We start from the raw sequence: 17279 nt of genomic DNA, 5'->3' as shown, positions 1-17279 counted from the left end.
CACCCCCAACCTGATCTGACCTGGGCCTGTTTCTCATGCCTCCTGCCAGTCTCTCCACCACCTTGCTCCCTGCGCCTCAGCCACACAGGCCTGCCTTCATTCCTGGAACGCACCAAACCCTTCCTGGGCTGCATGTCTTGGTGCACACAATGTCCCCACCCGGAGCACATGCCCCGCCCAAGCCAGCCCCCTTCCCACACTTCTCCCGACCCCTGGCTCTTCCTCACCTTCTCCGTCTGTATTTCAACATCACCTTCCCGGATCACCAATCCAACACGGGTCCCTCCGTGGTCAATCTCTGTCCTAAGTTTGTTTCCCAGCTCTCACCATCTGTAATTGTTTAATTTATTGCCAGCCCCATGTGTGTTTTTGATCTTCTCCCCTCTAAGTATTTAGCTACCTGGGGGCCAGGGCCATTTCTGGTTTGTACCTCACTGGATCTTCAGGGCTAGGAACACTAAATGTTCAACTATCATCTGTTAAAGTGATGAAATACCTCAATCAATTGTGCGTGGAGAAAAGACGCAGTCTATAAACATTTGTGTTTGTACTAAACTGGTCACGGTGTGAAAACAGCCGCTCACTGGTATTGGGCACAATTATTAATTTCTAGCCCCTATTTCTCCCTACTAAGTACCCAACCAGGTTGGGTCTGTGCTCTACTGTAATCTCTTGATTAAAATGGGATTCTCTGTTATTTAACTGTTTAAAACTGGTAATAGAAATATCAACAATGATGGTTTGGTTCCCAGGTAATCCACAAAAATATGACTGCTACTACTGGTTAACATTCGAAGTGCTTACTGTATTCCAGGCACTGTTTTAAACACTCATACTTCATCTCAACCTTCACAACAGTTCTACGAAGGAGGTATTATTATCCTTATTGATGGAGGAGTAGCTGAGGTCCAGGGGGATTAGCAGCCTGCCCACAGTGATGCCACTGGAGGGGCCTAGCCAGGACCCAGCCAGGTCCCAGCCAGGTCCACCCGATGCCAGAGTGCCAGCTCTTACGATAGTTCATCCCTTGCTAATGGAGCCCACAGGGTAGGAGGCAGGAGAGATGAGGTAAAGCTGTCTCTTCCTGATTTGGAGTCAGGCAAACCACTTTTTAAAATGTTTTTAGAAAAAGACTGAATTCGTCTTTTGAGCCCCTCTCTGTGAGTCCAGGTAATTCCCTCCTAATTCCCCAAGCTTGCCCTCTCTGTTCCTCAGTTTCCTCTTGCTTCCCTGGACCATCCCATTAAATGCACCACTAGGCTTAGGCATTCATGACACAGCCCATAATCACCTGCCTCCCCTACCAATGTGTGTGTGTGCATACACTCACACACATACACACATGCGGGCACACTCACACACATACATGCACACACACTCACACACATACCTGCACACGCACACACTCACACACATACGTGCATGCGCACACACAGACTCTTTTTTTTTTTTTTGAGACGGAGTCTCGCTCTGTCGCCCAGGCTGGGGTGCAGTGGCCAGATCTCAGCTCACTGCAAGCTCCGCCTCCCGGGTTCCCGCCATTCTCCTGCCTCAGCCTCCTGAGTAGCTGGGACTACAGGCGCCCGCCACCTCGCCCGGCTAGTTTTTTGTACTTTTTAGTAGAGACGGGGTTTCACCGTGTTAGCCAGGATGGTCTTGATCTCCTGACCTCGTGATCCGCCCGTCTCGGCCTCCCAAAGTGCTGGGATTACAGGCTTGAGCCACCGCGCCCGGCCCACACACACAGACTCTTTCAAAAGCTCCAATTTGCTCCCTCTAGCTTTCAGAAGACACAGGGTAAACAAGTCACCTAATTAAAAAGGAAAATAATTCCTTGACCTTCCTAGAGATGCTAAAATGCATAACTTTTAAAAGGTAACTTATTCACAAAGCACCGTTTGAATTATTACACAGCCAAAAGAATGACCAAAATTGGATGGCAATTTCCAGAAGCGTCCAGAAAGAGAGTTGTGTGGAGAAGTCATCTGGCTACTGCTCACCTGATCTTGATTTTTTTTTTTTAAACTGTATATCTTCTCCATTTCTGAACTCAGTGTAAGGTGATCCTGACTGTGCCTCTGGTGAACGCAGGAAGGACTGGAAAACTGGGGTCGGGTGGGGAGTTGAGCAGGGAGCTTGCTAAGTGTGTGGAGCTGGAGACCACCTATAGTTTGTGGCTGGATTTTTAAAACATAACACCTTAATACATTCTGCCAGGTGTAGTGAAAATGTGCCTGATGAGATTGAATTCTTATTTGCTTCCAAAAGCTCTATGTGAAGGGGAGCCCAAATTAGGAGATGAAAACATAGAAGGAAAAAAAAAAAACAAAACTTCAACTGCTGAGTTGTGTGGGTCCAACAAAGAGTAACAGAATTATACGTCCTTCAAAGCCAAGCTGGCTTTGTTGATTTCCATGTGAACCAACTGGCCTAAGCTGACCTCCATTTCCCTTCCAACGCAGTCCAGCTGTGGCTTTCAACCCCGGCTCACACATCAAAATCACCTGTGGAACTTCAAAAAAAAAAACAAAAACAAAAACTGGTGTCTAGCTCCAGCACAGGGAGCAGAGAAGGAGAATCGATCAAGATGAGCCACAAGTACAACACGGCCTGTGCCACACACAACCATGTCCAGAGGGCAGGCTGGGGAGAACTGCAAGAACCATTTGGTGGACCCGACTCTTCTCCCCCATCTCCAGGACCAAGCGTGTGAGCCAGCCATCCACCCGCGCAGCCAGCTTTCATGAGCGCAGCTTTGCCAGCACTGAGGTCTGAGTACCAGGGACACGGTGATGAACGGTCCCGGCAGACCTGCCAAAGAGCTTCCATTCTAATGGAAACCATACCAGGGAGATTTAAATCTCCCTGTTCTCTTAAAAAAAAAAAAAAAAAAAAAAGGAGGGGGCAACTGAAAAGGATCCCCTAAGCAATTTCAGCACGGAACTTCAGTCCTATAAGCCCGCGGCTTCTCACTCAGTTCTCAGAGGACTTTTCTGTGCAGTACTGGATTAAAGGAACTGTAAGAGCCTTCTCTAAATGTGGAGAGAATCATACTAGTATAAACCTCAACCTCCTCCTCCTAATTCTTTCCATTTTCATACAATCTCTGAATTAACAAATGCACAACCCTTGCTTCCCCAATCTCATTGCAACCTGCGTGCCAGGCACTCTACAACCCGTTGTTCTACTCAATAGCCTGATCCAGACCATCAAACAGTGGCCCTTATGTACCCCACACTCTCAGCTGAGTGACCACCGTGCTCTAAGACCAACGGTTTGTCCCATCTGCATTCTGGGTGGCTTATTTTTATTTATTTATTTATTTTTTTGTCTTTTCTTTCTTTCCCAATTGGAACAAGCGCCCATCAAAGGCTTAGGAGATAATAAAAGATGTAGAAGAACAACTCCAAGATCCCTTTTAAGAGTCTTTCATCTTTCTGTAAAAACTAAACCAAGATATACCACATGTGAGTGTCACCTAATATCCCATGCTAATTCAGAAGCAAGCTATATGAAGCAATAGGAAACACAGAGCTGTCAGAGCGGGAAAGCCCTGGAGGCTCGAGTCAGTGATGACACCACAGGGTATTCAAGGAGCACCGATGGCCTGCAGGTGGCAGAAACAATGGAGGAACCAGCCTGAGTCAAGGAGGACTCACTAGGTAAGGGCAGGAAATGGGGCTGAAGAGGTGGAATGAGCAGTCAATGGAAAGATTGGGAGTCAGGTGTGGCTCACCTGCGACAGGGGCCTCAGCAAGAGACAGGTATGGGGACACTGTTTTAGGCACATGGATTAAAAACACAGCTGCCATCAACATTGATTCAGCCTGTGTAAATGGCGCACCAGTTTATTCTCCACAAGATCTTAATTAGGGTGGCTCCTACCACCTCCATTCCTATCATCAAAATGGTTCAAAGGATGCCAAAGCCCCCATGTTTACACATTAGAAATTCAAAATTGCTTCCTGACAACCTTCCTGGGCTTTTCATGTCCCTGTTTCTCCCCCTACGGAGCAGATGACTGTTCTGGGAGACAGCTGGCGGCAATGAGTATAAACAGCCAACTGTGTGGCCATCCTGCTGTAATTCTGTTCCCTACACATCTGTCAACTGGGTGTCAGGCACGGGGTGTGCCACTGGGTCAAGCTATACAACGAAACCAGCCATCATTCTCTGTCTTTAGAAGGGAGCAGGACACCTGGAGAGTAAATGCCATCTTGTGTAGAGTCACCCACAAGAGGGAATCTGGTGAATTCATCCTCCCATTAATTCATCAAGTATTTAGTCCGTGTCTGTTAAGCGTAAGGCACTGTTCACAACAACATAGGCCTAGCAGCAAAGGACATAAAGCCACTGCCCTCTTGGAGCCTGCATTCAGGTGCAGGCAGCCAACTGACAAACCGAGGGAAATACAGTATCAGGCCGCGCAAAGTGCCATGCGGGGAAATACAGGTAAGGCAACGGAGTGGCAGAGGCTGCACTATTGTGGATATTCATGAAACACCACACTGAGAAGACAGCAGACACCTGAAGGAAGTGAGGGACGGAGCCCAAGGCTACCAAGGGAAAGAGGTTCGGGCAGACGGAGTAGCAAACACAGAGGCCTGGGGCAGGTGGGAAGAGCGAAGAGGCCCGACCAGGAAAGCGGCAGGGAGGTGGCATGGTCAGGAACCGGGTTATGGTAAGGCTTCCTGCCCTCAAAACCACAATGGGGCAAGGGCGAGAGGCCCCGCAGTTTGTGGTCATGGCAATACAATAATAATAACACTCCCCATTCCTTATTTAGATCTGCAAACCTTTCCTAGTCTAGTCTAATACATAAAAGAAAGAAATAAACTTAAATAGTGGTTTCAACAATAAAAAAGAATAAACCACTAGGTTTACTTAGATTGTATTTTCTTTTTTTTTTTTTTTTTTTTTGAGACAGAGTCTTGCTCTGTCACCCAGGCTGGAGTGCAGTGGCATGACCTTGGCTTACTGCAACCTCCGCCTCCTGGGTTCAAGGGATTCTCCTCCCTCAGCCTCTCGAGTAGCTGGAACTACAGGCATGTGCCATCACACCCAGCTCATTTTTTGTATTTTTAGTAGAGACAGGGTTGCACCATGTTGGTCAGGCTGGTCTCAAACTCCTGACCTCAAGCGATCCACCTGCCTTGGCCTCCTAAAGTGGTAGGATTACAGGCGTGAGCCACCATGCCCGGCCTTAGAGTGCATTTTCTACTCCAAAAAGTTCAACTCATACTTACTGATGGAAAGTAAATTCGAACATTTTCAAATGTAATGATGATGTTAACCAGTAGGGATGCCCTCAAATATAATATCCTCAATTGTTTTAAGCAGAGGACAGAATGGTCTTTCAATATAAAACAATATTAGAATATGCAATTCAGTAGTTTTCCATCACAGTCTACAGTTCAAAGTGTAGTGATGCACCTTCCTAAACAGTCTTGGGAGAGATTTTAAACCCTGAGAGTCACTGACACAGTTAACTAAAGCCACAGAACTATACATTCAGCTGGAAAAGTCAAAGTGATAACGTCTTCAAGCTTTACTACAAGTGGTAGAGGCAGAGTTGCTAATTTCCTGCTTTGTGGGAGCTTTGCAGCTTCTTTAGACATCTTAATAACCAATTGTATCATAAGAAATGTAAGAAAGAAATACAAACATGATGAAATCCTCTACTTGCAGGAAAACAGAAGATCATCAAATCTGGAGTCCTGTCCACAGAAGACAAAAGTCTGGACGTAGCAATCCTTTACAACAATATCACGTCAGCCACATTATTAGCTGCAAACATGCTTTCTAAGTCCAGGAGTAAGCAGGGAACTCATCCCCAGAGGTGAGCTGCCCTTTGCATTTTTGAAGCCACTTGAACTTCCAGCCATAAAACTGTGACACTCACACCATTGGCAAACAGTTCAGACACAATAACTCAGAAGTTGATTGCATGCTAATTTCCATGTTATTTCTCAACCATGAGAGTAGCTCTATCATCCCTGTAGGACAAGATATCCTTTGGCCATTTCACTTAGATAAGAAACAGAGCTTGCCTGAGCTATAACAGAAATGAGAAAAAGCAAATTATGTCTCTGCTATATGTGAAAGTTTAATTTCTGCAACTTTTCTTGAACAAGTCAAAGCTTCTCTATTCAATCGATGAATTGCTACTGAAATAAAGCAGAAAAACTGGGAAGTTTAAAAGCCACAGAAAGGTTACAATAGTCTGTTAAATAAATAAAAACTTGAGGGGGAAAACAGACCTTTGTTACCACTCAAACTGAAAATGCTGGGGTTTTACACATAGAAGGCAACCTACAGGAGAGGGAAACAGTTTAAACAGACATTTCTCTCATAACAAAAAAATACTTATTTTTTTCTTCTGATTTTAAAAGCAATGTGTTGATCACACAAAATTTGGAAAATACAGAAAAGTATAAAGAAAATTTCCCCCATGAATGCATCATTTAAAATATTTATATTTTGATACATTTCCATTCAATTAATACAAATACACACCTTTTCATTTTTTAGCAAAATTGGGATATTAAATAGTTTATTACATTTGTAAGCGTGTCACCCGTAATAACTTTTTCAATATATGGTTGCAAAATCTGCCATTACATGAATGTATTATAGCTGACTTAACTATTCCTCTATTGTCCTATTCAAAATGCAAGATAGACAAATTAATTTTAATGTAACAGAATAGGAAAGACCATTGCTATGGTTTCAGAATACTGTAACTAACCTTTCAGACACTACCACTTGTCAGGTTTTGGTGTGATACCAAGGAAGAATGTCCGTAATTATTTGAAAAGGTTATTTCAATTCTCTGACCTTTCCCAATGATATAACCGTGTGAAACCAGATTTTCTGCATATACAACCCCCAAAACAACCTATCCCGACAGATGGATTACAGAAGCAGATATGAGAACCCAGCTATTTTCTATCAAAGCTGGTTATGAAACAGATTCACAAAAATGGAAAATAATGTCACTCTTCTCACTAAATTTTTTTTTGGTTTTCATTTTTAAAAATCACTAAAGAGATATAAATAAATAAAACAATGTCAAACATTCATCTCATACTTCTTTTGTTTTAGGAAGGTTATTCTTCATTATAAATGGCCTTTTTATTAGTATGTAACAGGTTTATTATTATGGTTGTTATTTTTAGGTGAACTTTTAAAATTTCTCAGTTTTAATTTTTAACATAGTAAAATATCAATAGATAGAACCAAAAAAAAGTTCTTTAAGATTCTCGAATACTTTTTAAAACAGTGTAAAGGGGTCCTGAGGTCAAAGAGACTGAGACCCAGTAGGTAACAGAATAAAGAGTTTAACAGATAAATAAGTCCACTGACATTGTGTTTGCTTGTTACTGACTTCTGCTTAAAAAGAGACTGCTCCGAGACGTTGAGCAGATCAGCGGCAGCTTTCTTGGGTAGACTTCTTCCTCTTCCGGCCACATTTAGTCTCTGAATAATGAGGCCCCCAAATACTTGATCCATTTCACCATTCTATATGAAAATACTTTTCCAAGCAGATACTGCAGGCTTGTGAGGAAACAGCGCCCCCAAGAATCGGAGATGCAGATCTCTCACCCGACTACCTCACCACTTATTTGTTTAAAAAAAAAAAATAAGATAAAATATTATCAAACTATTTTTGCTGCGGTAAGGGCAAACTGATTCAGATGGCGGTATCTGAAATACACTTATCTCCATGGTTAATCATCACCTATTTTTACTTCCTCCCACCCGAATTGCACAAGTTAATTCTGTGAATTCTGCAGGGCAAATGGCACCAGTTTCCTTCCACCTGTTAGTGCCCAGCTCTCAAGAGAAATAAGAAAACACCCATTTATTTCCTGTTACAGGTTTACTTTCTAGTCAGTAATAATCCAGCTGAAATGCCCAAAATTATTATAACTGTACAGATATTTCTAATATCTCAAGAACAAGAATCCTACTATACCATTGTCCTACTCTTCCATATATAGTATTTTCTACACTTTCATCCTAAAACAACAAAATGGTCATACTTGAAAACCTGGGCTGGGCTGGGCTGGGCTGGGCTGGGCATGGTGGCTCACGCCTGTAATCCCAGCTACTTGGAAGTCTGAGGCAGGAGGATCACTTGAGCCCAGGAGTTCAAGACCAGCCTGGGCAACACAGCAAGACCCTGTCTCTAAAAAATCAATTTAATTCTTTTAAAAATTGGGCTGAAAATTAAAACAAACTCTTTCATTAAAACACGTATTTATTGAGTGTATAGCATGTGCCGGGCATATGTCTGGACACTGAGGATAAAGCAGTAAAGCTCTCTGCCTCATGGACTTACTTATCATAGCTTATTTTCTACTGGGGGAAGCAGGCATTTGACAAAGGAGTAGCAATGAAGTGTGCTGGGTTTTAACAGAGGAAGCCGAGGTCACCATGAGAACAGACCATGGAAGTCCAGGGAGAGCATGTGATGAAATGCAGTCCAAGGGAGAACCCTGGACAGACATAGGCACGTGGGCTTGGAGCACAAGATGGGCCAGAAGAAGAAGAAAGATGGGGCTCAAGCCTGGGGTTAGGGCACAGATACAAACCCAGACTCGCCAGGTAATGGGTGAGGCCAAGTGCTGAAATAGAGGACACTGAGGAAGAACCAGGTCAATGGATCAGAGAAAACAAGGCGATCTGTTAGACTCACTGCATTTTAGATACCTGCAAAGCATGCAAGCCTATGAAGGATGCCCTGACGCAGGTGCTTGAGCTCACAAGTTAGGTAAGGGCTGGATATGTAGATGTGAGAGCCAAAATCCTACAACAAACGAAGCGGCTGAAACTGCTGATATTCCTCAGCAGGGTGGCAAAAGTGTCCTCAAAATACCCAAATATAAAGGGGTGGGGAGAGGAAGAGGAGGCTGCAAAGGAGGCTGAAGGGGATAATCGAGAGGGAGAAGGAAACCCAGGAGAGGGTGTCTCAGGCACTCAGAGGGCAGGGAGATGTTTCACAGAGGAGGATGCGCTCCACAGTGGTAAATCCCAGCTAGCAAAGGCTGCTGAGAGGCCAAGCAGGAACACAACCGAAGGGCCCTGTGGAACTCGCAGCAGGGCGGACATAAGGCCTCTCTGCAGTGCTGGCTTCGTGGGCATGGGACCTTCACAGCCCCTATGCCCGAGGGGCCCCATGCTTCATTTAGTGCTTTGCTGCTACCATCTTGAAATTCTTAATTTTTGAACAAAGAACCCTGTATTTTCACTTTGCACTGGACCCAGAACATTTTGCAGCCAATCCTGACCCTCTGGTATCAGTTTCACTAAAGTAGCAGAGATAAAAAACAGAATCTAGTGGATTGAGGAGTGAAAAGGGAATGAAAAAATAAGTAGGTAGCAGAGTGACTTTAACGTGATCCCACATTCCTCTCCTCCTACTGTTCACTTCTCACCTGCTTCTAACAACAGAAGATGGCAAAGGTGATGAGATGTCACTCCTGTGATGCCATCATGGTGCAATCTTCCACCCTTGCCAGCTGTAAGGAAGTAAGGACCCACGTGGCATGGGACTGCAGGCGGCCCATGTCCCACAACTGCAGGGAAATGAATTCTGCCCATGACCTGGGGAGCCTGGAAACACACTTCCTCAGATGAGCCTCTGATGAGACCACAGCCCTGGCGCCCACATGGACAGGAGCCTGGTGAGATCCTGAAGCACAGAAACCAGCTAGGCTGTGCCCGGGCTCCTGACCCACGAAACTGGTGAGGGAACCAACACAGGTTGTTCATGATACTGAGTGTGCAATCATTTGCTGTGTAGCAGTAGGTAATAGTACAAGGCAGAAAGTAGAACATGCTCTCAAAACATTTAATCAAGAGAAGGGGAGAGAAAGTGGTCGCTGAAAGAGAAGAGTTCCAACAAGGGCTTGGGTTCTGTTTTTGTCTTAAGATAGGAGAGACCTGAGCACTTGTAAATGCTAATGAGAAGGAAATACCAGGAGAGAGGTTTAAACCGGAGGTTGGAGAGAATGGTGGTACAGAAATGGATTTCTAGAGAATAGGATTCCTCTTTCACTATAAACAGAAAAATGAGAAAAGTACAGGTCCAGGAGCAGGTGGATTTGCAAAGGGGCAGTGGAAAGGTCAGAGAATGGCCTTCGCACGACTGTCCCGTGAACTGTGGAAAGATCATCTGCTGAGAGTGAAATGAGAGGAGGAGGGATGGGCTGAGTATGAACCTAGAGATTTAAGAAGTGTGGAGGAGGTTGGAAAAGTCATTATGGAGAGGAAGAGGGTTGAGGAGGAAAATCTGATTTCCAGGCAGTGTTGAGGCCCTGGTGAGGCAGATATCAGGATCACAGGGATGCAACTGTGTAACTTTCCCTGGCAGAACTCGGAAGTCCAGGGACAGGCATGGGTGGGCCGCCCAATCCTCTAGGACAGTGAAGGAAGGGATTCCAGCGTGTTGACAAGGGCGTCGCTGAAACGCTGGAATTCAAAAGCAGAGGCAAAGTCCAGCAGGAGCAGAGGGGTTGGAAAGGGACCTGGAATGGGAAAAATCTGATGTTCTTATGGTAATCTGTCAGCTGAGCTGAAGGATAAAGCTTCTGGTGAGTGGGATCTCTGGATTTCAGCTCAGAAGCGGTTTCTGGTATTAACAGTGCCTTTTTTAGGGTAACCTCCTCCTCCTAGTTTGAGCACTGAAAGTCCTGTGTCCTGTGAAACTCCTTAGTCCTCAGACTGAACATCCCCATCCCATAAAGCTCCAGCCGCCACTCCAGTCTCAGGCAAACCAAGCCGCTGATCACTCAGCTCCAGCTGCCATGGTGTCCCCGGCGAGCTTTAACAAATACTGACCTGACTGCGAGCCAGGGGCCAAAACTTTTCAATGAACGAAAGAGGAGCTATGACCAGGAAATGCTAGAACCGAGGGTAGAGGACAGAATACGACTGAGACAAGGCTCAAAGAAGCAGCGAGGGGAAGGGTCATGACCTAAAAGTGGCCATAAGGGCTATCTGAGCCCTGCCTCCAGATCCCATGGCACACACCGGGTGGGAGAAGGTGCACTCCCATTCCCAAGGGAGCCGAGGCAGCAGTGAACTTGGAGAGCAGCTCTCAGTTAGACCAGGAGGTGAAGATACTGGGGGAGGAGGAGGCTGGCTGATGATCCCAGGGTTAGACCAGGAGATGAAGATACTGGGGGAGGAGGAGGCTGGCTGATAATCACAGGGTTAGACCAGGAGGTGAAGATACTGGGGAAGGAGGCTGGCTGATCTGAGGGTTAGATCAGGAGGTGAAGATACTCGGATAGGAGGAGGCTGGCTGATGATCCCAGGGTTAGACCAGGAGGTGAAGATACTGGGGGAGGAGGCTGGCTGATCTCAGCATTAGATCAGGAGGTGAAGATACTGGGGGAGGAGGAGGCTGGCTGATCCCCGGGTTAGACCAGGAGGTGAAGATACTGGGGAAGGAGGCAGCACGGGAGCTGGCTGATCCCAAGGCAGGAGCGCAGCACCTGGTGGAAGAGGCTGAAAGGAAGGGAGGCTGGGTGGGGTTGAAGGGGGAGGCAAAGAGCAGTCCCAGGAGCCTGGAAAGAGCAGGAGGGGCAGGGCATGAGGGTGGGATCCTAAATCCCAGAATCATCGGCAACATAATAAATGGCAACTCCAGGGGAGCTGGCATCTGACGATGTCTGTGGGACACAGTGCATAGGTGGATTTTAACACACTGAGACTGCTATTTGGTATAATGACATGTTTATCCTGAAGAAATGAAGTTAGGAATTTTCTGAGCTACAGAATGAATTTTTTGGTTCTCATCGAAAAGTCCGTTGCTCTTGGAACTCAATTCTCAGAGGTTTGTTTCACAGATCATCATCCTCGTTCTGATGTTTCTTCAAACCTTTGCCCACCCTCGAGTCTCCTTAAATTCCTCATATTCCACAAATGATGCGTGTTTGTTATCTGAATCCAGAAAACCCTCGTGGGTTTGCAGATAAAACTGCCAATAACCGATATAGAAATAGAGAGTGTAGAAAATATTTCTTGACAATAAAATCAGAAGGAAGATTCGAGTTATCCTATCCCCATGGAAGGAAGCGGAAGGTACATGTTGTGTTGTGGTGAGCTGCAGTTTGCATTGTGCACGTGTGTATGTGTGCATGCATGCGTGCACACGTGTTAGGTTAAGATCATAACATCTGGTGATCTATATTGTTCCAGCAAAAACTTTAGCATCATTTAGAAAAAAATATAGCAGAAAAAAAAATCCCTGAACTCAAGAAACACAGGTACTTCTGTTCAGTGTACCCTTCCTCTTAAGTTTTGGGGAAGATGGAAATAGGCCAGGACTGGAGGTGTGAAGCCCCCACACAGTCAGCTCACAGGTCAGCAGAAGTGACAGGTACTCCAGACTTGAGAACTTGAGGGAAACCAAGGGTCCTCTGTCTCTTCTCTGACATAATCAAGTTCTTTCTTCCCTTCTTCCTCCTCAATGCAAGGCAGTGCTTCCCCAAACAAGATATGGGACTCTCGCGCCTACTGAGACGGGCAGAGAGCCTCACAGGTGTCAACAGTTTCGAGAACCTTGCCCAGCCTCAGCCAACAACTAACCAGGCAGGCTGGGCGAGCCCAGAGGTTCCCGGAAACCAGAAACTAGGGCAGAAACACCCAGCAACTCAGGCCCTTTTCTAAAACAGAGCTACCAATAAATATATATTTATAAATCACTGTCACAAGCCATAGAAAGGGAATGCTTTTATAAATTAAAGCATCCAAATGTTAAGCCGATATTACTTTGGATAGCATTTATCATTGCTACAGAAAAAAAATTGTATATAAATAAATGTGAATGCAAACAAGGTAAATAAGTGCCCTATGTTAATATAAGTGTAGCCCATATTTTTTCTGAAATGAAACGACACTGAAAATGCACCTACCAAAAAAATGTGTGGGGGGTGTGTGTGTGTGTGTGTGTGTGTGTGACCTGTTTGTCTAGGTCAACATTAGATTTTTACCCAATATTTTTACCCAGTCTGTGTACACCAAGGCCCAGCAGGGCAGGGTGGTTACACAGTGTATGTAGCAAGACAAGCCATAGCCACTGCAAGAATGACTGCCCAAGAGGAAGGCGAGCATTTAAATCTCCTTAGACAGGTACCGACAGGGACTGGAAATGCTATTTCCACTGTGGTCACCCAAGACATTCTCTCCCTAATCCTAACCAAGAAATAAGAAGCAAATTAAAGGTTGGGTGCCGTGGCTGATGCCTATAACCCCAGCGCTTTGGGAGGCCGAGGTGGGTGGATCGCTTGAGGTCAGGAGTTCAAGACCAGCCTGGCTAACATGGTAAAACCTCATCTCTACTAAAAATACAAAAATTAGCTAGGCGTGGTGGTGGGTTCCTATAATCCCAGCTACTTGGGAGGCTGAGGCAGGAGAATCACTTGAACCCCAGAGGCAGGGGCTGCAGTGGCCTAAGATCATGCCACTGCACTCCAGCCTGGATGACACTCCAGCCTGGATGACAGAGTGAGACTCCATCTCAAAAAAAAAAAAAAACAAAAAAGAAGCAAATTAAACTCAGCACATATTAGTGTTTTGTTGTGATCACGTGTTCATTTATATATATATATATCCACAACTACAAGGGAGGAGGTAAAGGCAATGAGCAGAATGCTTTCAAATCAAGAGTTATTTTGCTAAAATCAAATACGTCTCAGCTCAGGCTGCTACAACAAGCTGCCATAGGCTGGGGGCCTTAAACAACACTTGTCTATTTCTCACAATTCTAGAGGCTGGGAAATCCAGGATCAAGGTGCCGGCAGATCAGGTGTCTGGTGAGGGCTCCCTTCCTGACTGGCACACAGCCACCTTCTGGCTGTGTCCTCACATGGTAGACAGCAGAGAGAGTGAGAAAAAAGCTCTCCTGTCTCTTCTCCTGGAAGCACTAATCCCATTCTCAGGGGCTCTGCCCTCATGACCTAATCAGCTCCCCAAGGCCCCTCCTCCTAAAACCATAAGGGGTTCAGATTTCAACATATGCATTTTGGGGGTGACACACACATTCAGACCATAACCAGTACTTCAAAATATATTGATCAGGCCTACAATCTTCACTAGATAGTCAAACTTTACTGGAAATAGATATCTTCAGAGAAAATGCATAATTATAAGGATCCTAGACACTTAATAGACCATGGATAAAATCCTGCAGATAAAAGTTAGTGAATCCAAAAAGATTTCTTAAAAAGCTAAGTAAAGGGCGACTCATCCAGAGTTTGACAGACACGGTTGGCATCTGAAGAAATTTTAGGAAAAAAAAAGTAGTTCACAACTGCATAAGACACAGCCTATTCCAAAGCTCTCTTCCTGGCAAAGACACACTATTCAACACCGCTCACTACAACAACATATAATTTTTATTTAGTCTCTTACAGGTTGGCTGTTCTGTTAACAAGTCTAAGTTCACACAACATTTTCTAGAGAAGGACTAAATTATTCAACAGCCCCAGAAAGGTCCCAGTGCTTATTCTCACCTCAGATATCTATTTTCTTCTTTATGTTTCAATCATGAGCATTTAAGGTGGTGAAAAATCATCCTTTAGCAAGAGAAGAGTTAGCCCAGGAAGTCATCCCCATCCCTGTTACCCATCAAGGCCTAAGTGACAAACGGTTACACAGACTGACCTAACCTCACCTCGGTAGACACCGTCAGGCTCCTCAAGTCCAAGGTAGCAAATAAAAAGATTGCAGTAAGAGTGCACCTTCTGACTGCGGTAGTTCCTTAGAGCGGTGAAGAAGAGCACCCAAAACAAGAATTAACCATCCCCTAAAGAGCTCTCTTTCTGGATATATCAAAAGAGCCACAGTTCAAGTTCAAAGAGAAACACTCTAGCAACTTCTGAAAGCAGGAACTGTGTGCAACTGAATGACCTCATCCGGCACAGCAGCCAGAGAAAACAATGAAAAACAAACCATACCAACTCTGGTACCAGTTACTGACCTTCCAGACCAAGGGATCGTGCTGGTGGCACTGGTAAAATGTACTTGTATGTAAAAAATCGGCTCCTCTACTTGTAAGCAAATATGCACGCAAGACCTCTCCAGCCCTACCATCCCCATTCCGACACTCACACAACCTGACTGCAGGAAGCATGCGTGAGTCAACCTCCAACTGGAGGAGGCCAAGTTCTCGCACTTCTTAGAGCATCAACACAACACCTACAGCACGGAGGCCTGAGACCAATCAGAATGGCCCTCCTGAGGCTGGGATTCATGGCATCACAGCCCACTTCATAAAACGTGCTGAGAATTTTCTGTAAGGAAGGGCTGTGTTTAATACAGCAGAAGACAGGTACGGTGGTGTGCACCTGTGGTCCTAGCTATTCCAGAGGATCACCTGCACTCAGGAGTTTGAGGCTGTAGTGTACTACGATCACATCTGTGAATAGCCACTGCATTCCAACCTGGGTGACAGAGAGACCCCGTCTCTTTAAAAAATATATATATTTTTTTTACATATATCTTTATACATATTTATATATATTAGAGTGGGTATATATATGCATATATACACACATATGTATATATACATATATAGATATATATTTATACATGTATCTTTATATATATGTATATATATTAGAGTGGAAAAACATTACAAGTAGAAGGGACTTGAGTTCCAGTCCCAATTCTGCCCAACTATATCTGTATGATCTCTGGGCTGAAGGATCATCCCCTCAAAAACAAGGAGTTTCCTTCCAGTTCTAGATTGTTATTACTAAATTATTAGGAAATAGCAAATATATTTCAAAGCAATAAGTATGAAATTACCATTGCAAAGGCACATACAGATGCCCATTTGGTGACATCTGGCCCATAAGTACATTTCAACTCCTGCACCAAGCCCAGTGCATGGCAGACACCAGCTACCTCCCAGTGCCGCTGCCCTGCTCAGTCAGTGCACTGTGGAGAGAAACAGGCTCGGTGGAAAGCTCTGAAAACTGCTATGGTTTGACTCTGTCCCCCAAAGTTCATATGTTGAAATGTAATCTTCAATGCAACAGTGATGAGGCCATGAGGGCTCCACCCCATGAATGGATTAATGCTGTTATCGTGGAAGTGGCTTATAAAATGGAAGAGTTCGGCCCCCTTCGTCTCTTGCCCTTCCACCTTCCACCATGGGATGACGCAGCAAGAAGGTCCTCGCCAGATGCAGGCCCTCAACCTTGGACTTCCCAGTCTCCAGAACTATAAGAAACACATTTTTGGCTGGGTGCGGTGGTTCACACCTATAATCTGAGAACTTTGGGAGGCCAAGGCAGGAGGATCACTTGAGGTCAGGAATTCAAGACCAGCCTAGACAACCAACATGGTGAAACCCCATCTCTACTAAAAATACAAAAAAAAAAAAAATTAGGAGGGCATGGTAGAACATGCCTGTAGTCCTGGCTACTCGGGAAGTAGAGGCAGGAGAATCACGTGGGCCCCAGAGGCAGAAGTTGCAGTAGGCCGAGATCACACCACTGCGCTCCAGCCTGGGCAACTCCATCTCAAAATAAATAAATAAGTAAATAAGTTCCTTTTCTTTATAAATTACCCAGTCTGTGGTATTCCATTACAGCAGCACAGAACACACTACAACAGTGTCTATAAACAATGCTGTTCGACTCACACTTGATTCACTTGGATTCCTTCCAAATGATGAAGGAAGGAAGGAAGGAAGGGAGGGAGGGAGGGAAGGAGGGAGAGAGGGAGGGAGGGAAGGAGGGAGGGAGGGAGAGAGGGAGAGAGGGAGAGAGGGAGAGAGGGAGAGAGGGAGAGAGGGAGAGAGGGAGAGAGGGAGGGAAGGAAGGAAGGAAGGAAGGAAGGAAGGAAGGAAGGAAGGAAGGAAGGAAGGAAGGAAGGAAGGAAGGAAACAAACTAGGGCCCAGGAGTTCATCTGCTCTTTCTGCTCCTTCTCTCATTATCTATCCTTCCCATGACACAGGAAATATTTTGGCGCTCTCAACATGAAATGCCACAAGACCACGTTAGATACTTAGGGGTTCAGCTTCCCCCTGCTTATAAAAAAATGCAAAATATCAGCTCAGTAAGAACAGGATTTGGTTCAATACACAAACACTATGGAATATGCATGCCACCCTCAGAAAAAATACTGAATTAGTATTTAATAAATAGATAACAAGGTGATATTTCCTCAGGCATCCAGAAACAGTTATTCCCAACTGAATCTGTAAGAGTGAACTGTTACTCTTTACATTCTGTACCCTGAGACATCATAATATGTA

The 17279-nt window shown here is 45.0% G+C and overlaps 1 protein-coding gene across 10 annotated transcripts in view; it reads right to left on the bottom strand.

The window, feature by feature from the left end:
- The window catches only part of LOC105490638 (family with sequence similarity 107 member B), an 87034-nt gene that overhangs the window by 39045 nt on the left and 30710 nt on the right, over positions 1–17279 (bottom strand). The window contains exon 1 of one of the 10 annotated variants that reach the window (XM_011756467.2): positions 14687–14845. The exons of 8 other annotated variants lie outside the window; for them this stretch is intronic. The gene's annotated coding sequence lies outside the window, so the exon portion shown is untranslated. Of the gene's footprint in view, positions 1–14676; positions 14846–17279 lie in introns of those variants that run through there. One more of the 10 variants, XM_071070467.1, reaches the window with a different exon arrangement.

This window comes from Macaca nemestrina, chromosome 9 (genome assembly GCF_043159975.1).
Source record: "Macaca nemestrina isolate mMacNem1 chromosome 9, mMacNem.hap1, whole genome shotgun sequence".
Classification (NCBI taxonomy): domain Eukaryota; kingdom Metazoa; phylum Chordata; class Mammalia; order Primates; family Cercopithecidae; genus Macaca; species Macaca nemestrina.
The sequence above is the reverse complement of the archived record's forward strand: the minus strand, read 5'-3'. Positions and strand labels throughout refer to the sequence as shown.